The following is a 6,515-nucleotide window of genomic DNA, read 5'->3' as shown; positions in this document are numbered from 1 at the left end:
GTCCAAATTTAAACTTTCGCCTATCTAAAGGTAACTGAAAACCCCGGACTTGACTAAATAAAATATGGTCCATTCACAACTAGTTATTCAAATTTCTAGTTTTTGAATTAATTCGCAATTTGTAATGTTGTAATATTTTATTGTATTGAATAATTGCAAGTAATTAGTTTCACAACGCAATATATTATATCTCATAACCAATAATAAAAAAGTATCGATAAAAAATCTTAAAACAGCCATCGCAATTGCAAGAAAGGCTCCGGCGAGATTCGATCTCGGGATCTCCTGTTTACTAGACAGGCGCTTTAACCAACTAAGCCACGGCGCCGGTGATAGTTAATTGGGGTTACAAAAGTTGTTGCGAATATTGACAAAAAAGCCCTTTTTTATGATGAGACACATACTATATGAATACGATAAGATGTATTTTCATTATATTGAAATTTGACAGTTTATTACCGGGACAGCGCGTAAGCAGTCCCGACTACCAAAAATTGCGCGCCCGAGTTATCCACATTTGGGACAATCGCAGGGGTAATCCCAACCGAGGTGCAATGGAAGGGCCTCGCCCTGGGGGAACCGCCTAATTGATCACGGTAGCCCCCACGCCAGGTAAGTATGCCTAAGGTTTTAGTTTAGTTTAGTTTTAGTTTTTATTTCTGTTTTATTACAATATATTACAATACAATATACAATAACCATGATTTATGAGTTTACTACTAAAAGTATTTTACTCTTATTTAATACTACAAACTATCCACTTTAAATTATACATTTTGTTTTAAAAATAAAATAATGGTTTGTGATCGAAAAAAAAGAAAGTTCAAACATTCTTCAAAAAAAAAAAAAATCACAATCTTTAAATATATATTTAATTTACATTCTTTAAATTATTAGATACTCTTATTTGTGTTGTCCAGAATGTAGTTTGGCATTGGATATTTGCCGTACCATATGATATCAGGCGTGTACTGTCCGAGGGTTCTAATATTATTATTGGTATGGTCTTTGCATTTTTCGTAGAAGTTTTCCGTCATTTTCTTAATGTGGTTAATCACAGTCGGTATGTCTGCTTGTTCGTGTAAGAGCTTTGTTGAGTAGTAGTGTCCGGTAGTTGGGTCACGTATCAGGTTCAGTATTAGTCTCAGTGATTTGTTTTGTAAAATTTGTAGTTTTTTAATATTTGTCCTCGATGTCATGTTCCATATTGGGGCAGCATACATTAGACATGGCCTGATCAGCGTTAGATATATTCTTCTTTTATTGCGCATATTTAATACACTCTTTGTGTTCAATAATGGTCTTAAAAGATTCAGAAGCCCATATGTTTGCGCCAATTTCTTTTTTATATGTGTATTAAAGTTAAGTTTCCTATCAAGCGTTACTCCTAGGTACTTAACTTCATCTGTCCATTTAATTTTTTGTCCTGAAATTTTTATTTCTATAGGCTTTTCTTTCAACTTATTTCCTTTCCAAAAAATTATTGCTTCCGTTTTTATGGGATTTACTTTTATGTGCCATTTTTCTGCATATTTTGCTATATTATCTATGTGATTTTGTAGCTTGTTAGCTATCAACGCTACTGATTTTGATGATGTGAACACAGCAGTATCGTCCGCAAATGTTAATGTATTTGTTTTGCTGTCAGTAGGGATATCATATATATATGTGTTAAACAATGTTGGTCCTAGCAAGGATCCCTGAGGCACTCCAGCTACTATACGTTTAGGATTTGAAAGATTATTATTTACTTGAACCTGAAATGTACGATCTTTAAGATATGAAATGATGACTTTTGTTATGTAATGTGGAAATTGTAAATTTATTAATTTATACAACAGTCCATCTGTCCAAATTGTATCGAAAGCTTTTTCAAAATCTATTAGTACAAGACCAGTGTGTGTCTTTTTGTTAAAATTTAGTACAGTATTTTCAACTAGCTGTGCTAGTGGATGAAGAACTGAATGCCCATGTTTGAAACCATATTGCGTTTCTGGTATGATATTATTAACACTTAAAAATTTATTAAATCGAACAAGCAGTAATTTTTCAACTATTTGCTTATTGTATTCAATAGACTTATAGGTCTGTAGCTTTGTGGTAGATTTGGTTGTTTTCCTGGCTTTAATATTGGTACCACATTAGAACATTTCCATGACACAGGAAAGTATCCATTTTTAAAAATTTTATTTGTTATTCGTGTAAGTAGAATAATAGCTTTAATAGGTAACTGTTTAATTGCTAAGTTCTGTATACCATCTGGTCCTGGAGCTTTCTTATTAGACAGTTTCTTAATAATATTTCTAACTTCGCAACAGTTACTATCTCTATTTTGTGATTTTTGTTATAAGTATTGTTTATATATTGTCTTACACTGGAACTAACAGTCTGTTCAAAAGCATTTTGAGTAATAGAAAGATTGTACTGATGTGCTAATTCGAAGTTAGATGCTAAAATTTCGGCCTTTTGTTCGGGCGTTGTTGCAAAGTTATTGGAATTTGTATGTAAATATGGTATGGGAGCAAAAGTTTGGGTCAGTCTTTTTGCAGTGTACCAAATTTTATTTGGATAATAGTTAATATTTGTTAGTTTATCAGCCCATATTTTATTACGATAAACCCTAATGTCCTCAGTAATTATTCTAGTAAGCCTGTTTACATGTTCTTTGAGGAACGTGGCACCTGATTTTTGCCACAACTTTTTAATTTGATTTTTTAATTTAATTTTGGATATAATTTCCAAAGGTAAACTAATTGTTTGTGTTGAAGTGGACTTTCGCAATGGAATGGTTTTACTTATGGCATCAGTAATAGTAGTTGTTAGGTGTTCTACAGCTTGATCTATACTATCATTGTTGTCAATTTGTCTGGTGTGACATATATTATCATTTATTATTTTCTTATAGAGCAGCCAATTGGCTTTATTATAATCTAAAACATTTTTGTAGGATTGAGGATTGTCGTCAAGTGGGTTTGAGATACTTATAAAGACTGGATTATGATCTGAGTTAAATAAAGATTTGGTTATAGGTTCAGAAAGAATAGATAGATTTTTTGTAAGGGCTAAATCTATTGTACTATGGTCTTGATTTGGTATCGCAGGAAATCTAGTTGGAGTCTGAGGATAATGTAATTGAATGGTATCATGGTTTTTGTTTAAGTACTTAAATAGTTTGAGTCCGTTTGTGTTATTATATTTACAATTCCACATTATGTGTTGCGCATTAAAATCACCAGCTACAATAACTCTTGGATTTAAGTTAAATATTTTATGTAAGTCTGCATGCAATAGTTTTGCAGAAGGAACATATATGGAGACAATAGTTATTTTACGTCCTCTATTGAACACATTTATAGCAGTAATTTCAGAGTGTTTTACAGATAATAACGGTAGTTCTTCATGTCTGATACAAGCTTTTATAAATATTGCTGTACCACCCCATCCTGTCATGTTTCTGTCATTCCGGTATATTTTGTAGTCGTTCATGTATAATTTGTCAGTGGGTTTTAAGTGCGTCTCATTTATTAATACGATGTCTAAGTCCATTGTAACGATCGTTTGTCTGAGTTCATCAATGTTATTTTTTATTCCATTTGAATTGAAAAACATTATTTTTATACCATACTTGTCAATTATGGGCATTTAGTAAGAAAGTTTAAAATTGTAGTATATTTTTCATTGTATGTCATGTTAGTATTTATAGTCTTTGTAAGTGCATAAAGTTCCCTGAAAATTTTTATTACCTCAGGATCTGAAAAAAGCAACTTGATTTGTCTTATTGCAGCAAAAATGCCCTCGGTGGAGTTAAAATCAGGATCTTGATTCGATGAAGTTGATGGTATACTTCTTTGTTCAGGAATAGCTTGAAATTTTGGTAGTTCCATCTGGACAGTGTGTCTGGCATCTCTCGGCTTCAGCGTTTCAGAATAGCTTCTTGTCATAGGTTTAGGTTCAATGGCTGCATGAATCTGTTGTTTTTTAGCCTTGTAATTCAGTAAGGATGTACACTTTGAATAGTTTGCTGGGTGATAGTCTTTACAGTTAACGCACTGGGGCTTTTCTTCTGATAATTTTTGGCAGCAGCCAGGAGAATGTGCTTTTGTGCATTTAATGCATCTATATTTCATATCACACGAGTAAGACGTATGTCCAAAACCTAAACATTTATGACATTGTAGGATTTTGAAATTTGGCTTATACATTTCCCATTTAAGTTCGTTATTTCTTTTACTTTTGACATGTCTTGCGATTTGTCAAGCATAATTATATAAATTGGTAGATTATGTTTTTGTCCATCAGAATAGGTTTTCTTTAATTGTATGACCTTTTGCACAAGAATACGTCGTACACTCAGTAATTCAAATACCTCTAATTCAGTAATTGCTGGATGTAAGCCTGTTAGTGTGATTTTCTTTGTTGTTTCTCCAGTGGAATACGTATAAAATTGGTAACTGCAATCTCTTAATGTACTCTTTATCTTGTTATGATCTACTAGTGTCTTAGTATATATTTTATGGGTATGCGTTTTAATATATTGTATGGTAAAATTAACTTTCGTAACATCTCGGATGTAGTTTATGGCCCTGAGATCTAAGTTATGTTTTACTATTATCGGTGGTACCTTTACTTCTATAGGTTTCGTGTCATTATTCCCTTGTATGATTTCCATTGTTTCTTGCTTTTGGCCACGCTTTCTTGACTTAACCTTTGTAAATTCTTCTAGTTCGAGGTCGGTATCCATATCACTTCGGTCAGTAAGTGACTGGTACCTGTTTTCTTTTTTATTCTTTTTACTTCGTACCATTGTTTGTTTGTTACTTTTGATTTCAAGCCTTTTGATAGATTTCCTAGGCTTATGCCTAGGAAACTCTGTGTTGGGGACACCCACCTGACTATAGATTTTCTTTATCTTCTTGTAATAATACTTAAGAAATATTCTTCAAAATAAACTAGCTTCTAATAACTTTAAATTTCACTACACTCTTACACTTCCGGGTCGTATACTTCAGAATATCCAACAGTCGAGTCCGTTCAAGTCCTCTTGACCAGCTCAGCTGAGTCAAGTATGCCTAGGGTCTCAAGATGGCCCAAGCCTTAACCATTCTATATTTTGCGGTGCTAATAATTAGGGAAATACTTCATAGCGCCATCCAGTGGTATGAATTCTGCGCCAAAACGTCTATATCTATTTCATCATCATATTCACATATAAAATGATATATAATTCTAATTATAAATGTGAAGTTTAAATTAATTGTTTTTTTGCTTTTTGTATTTACAAAATACATAAATTAAAACTAACATTAAAAGAGTAGCATTTAGGCTTAAGGCAAAATGCATGAATTTCTCGAAATGCGTAAGAATTGACATAATCAATCGAAACTGAAATTTTGATATTTAGATAAATTTTTCAACAGTTTATTTCAAAATAAAGTTATTGTTGATAATTAAATCTAAACATAGCGATTTCGAATAAACACATTTTTTTTTTTTTTTTTTTTTAATTTTATTCATTATTTGTAATACATTGAATTGAATGTGGGTTTTTCTACCCTGAGGAGGTATTCTACCCATAAAATTCTTTTATATTTACAACATATTAATATTTGTACAGTATTTCATTCATTTTTATACAAGGACAAAAAAGGAGAATAGTTTTATTTTCCTGAAAAAATTCCTTTTTACAGTGTTGTCTGGCTTATGTATTCACTGCGGGCTCGATCAGGTAGTTAGGCATGGCATAATTCCCGTACCAGATCATTTCTGATGTGTACTGGCCTAACGCGCGGATGGTACTGTTTTCGTGATCCCTACACTTTCGGTAAAAATTCTCAGTAAGCTTCTTTATGTGTTCCAGTATAGTCGGTATGTCCGTCTGTTCGTGTAAATATTTCGTTGGGTAGTAGTGTCTCGTCAGTGGGTCTCTTGATTTGTCGAGTACTAGTCTCAGTGCTTTGTTCTGTGCTATTTGTAGTCTCCGTCTGTTTGTCTTGGTTGTCGCGTTCCATGCCGGAGCGGCGTATGTCAGTAATGGTCTTATGAGTGTCAAGTAAAGTGTCCGCTTGTTCTTCACGCTTAGCGGGCTGTTGTGGTTCAAAAGAGGTCTCAGTAGATTCATCATCCCGTAAGCCTGTCCAATTTTTGTATTCGTATGTTTTGTAAAGCTGAGTCTATAGTCCAAGGTTACGCCAAGGTATTTGACTTCCTTGGACCACTCAGCTTCATGGCCATTACCTTTAGTTTCGTCAAGTCAGTAAGTGTAATGGACCAACGGCTTTTTGTAAAGAAAATTGCTTCTGTTTTAGAAGGATTATTTTAATTTGCCATTTTTCCGTGTAATCAGTCAGGGCGTCTATATGTCTTTGTATTTTTGTAGTCAGTAGCGTTGGTAAACGTGATGATCTGTAAATGGCAGTGTCGTCAGCAAATGTCAGCAGTGTTGTGTCGGCGTCAGTGGGCATGTCGTGGATGTAGACGTTAAACAAGGACGGTCCCAGGATCGAGCCCTGCGGTAA

The 6,515-nt window shown here is 33.5% G+C and overlaps 2 non-coding genes across 2 annotated transcripts; both read right to left on the bottom strand.

Moving 5' to 3' along the window:
• Nucleotides 1-254: 254 nt before the first annotated feature.
• On the bottom strand, nucleotides 255-328 carry Trnat-agu. Its single transcript has one exon. It is a non-coding gene; the product is annotated as a tRNA-Thr (tRNA).
• Nucleotides 329-458: 130 nt separating this feature from the next.
• Nucleotides 459-620, bottom strand: LOC113369619. Its single transcript, XR_003366532.1, has one exon. It is a non-coding gene; the product is annotated as a U1 spliceosomal RNA (small nuclear RNA).
• Between the last annotated feature and the right edge of the window lie 5,895 nt (nucleotides 621-6,515).

The sequence above is a fragment of the Ctenocephalides felis genome, unplaced genomic scaffold (assembly GCF_003426905.1).
Source record: "Ctenocephalides felis isolate EL2017-DRISC unplaced genomic scaffold, ASM342690v1 CF-g0.4_SCAFFOLD_01407, whole genome shotgun sequence".
Classification (NCBI taxonomy): Eukaryota; Metazoa; Arthropoda; class Insecta; order Siphonaptera; family Pulicidae; genus Ctenocephalides; species Ctenocephalides felis.
The sequence above is the reverse complement of the archived record's forward strand: the minus strand, read 5'-3'. Positions and strand labels throughout refer to the sequence as shown.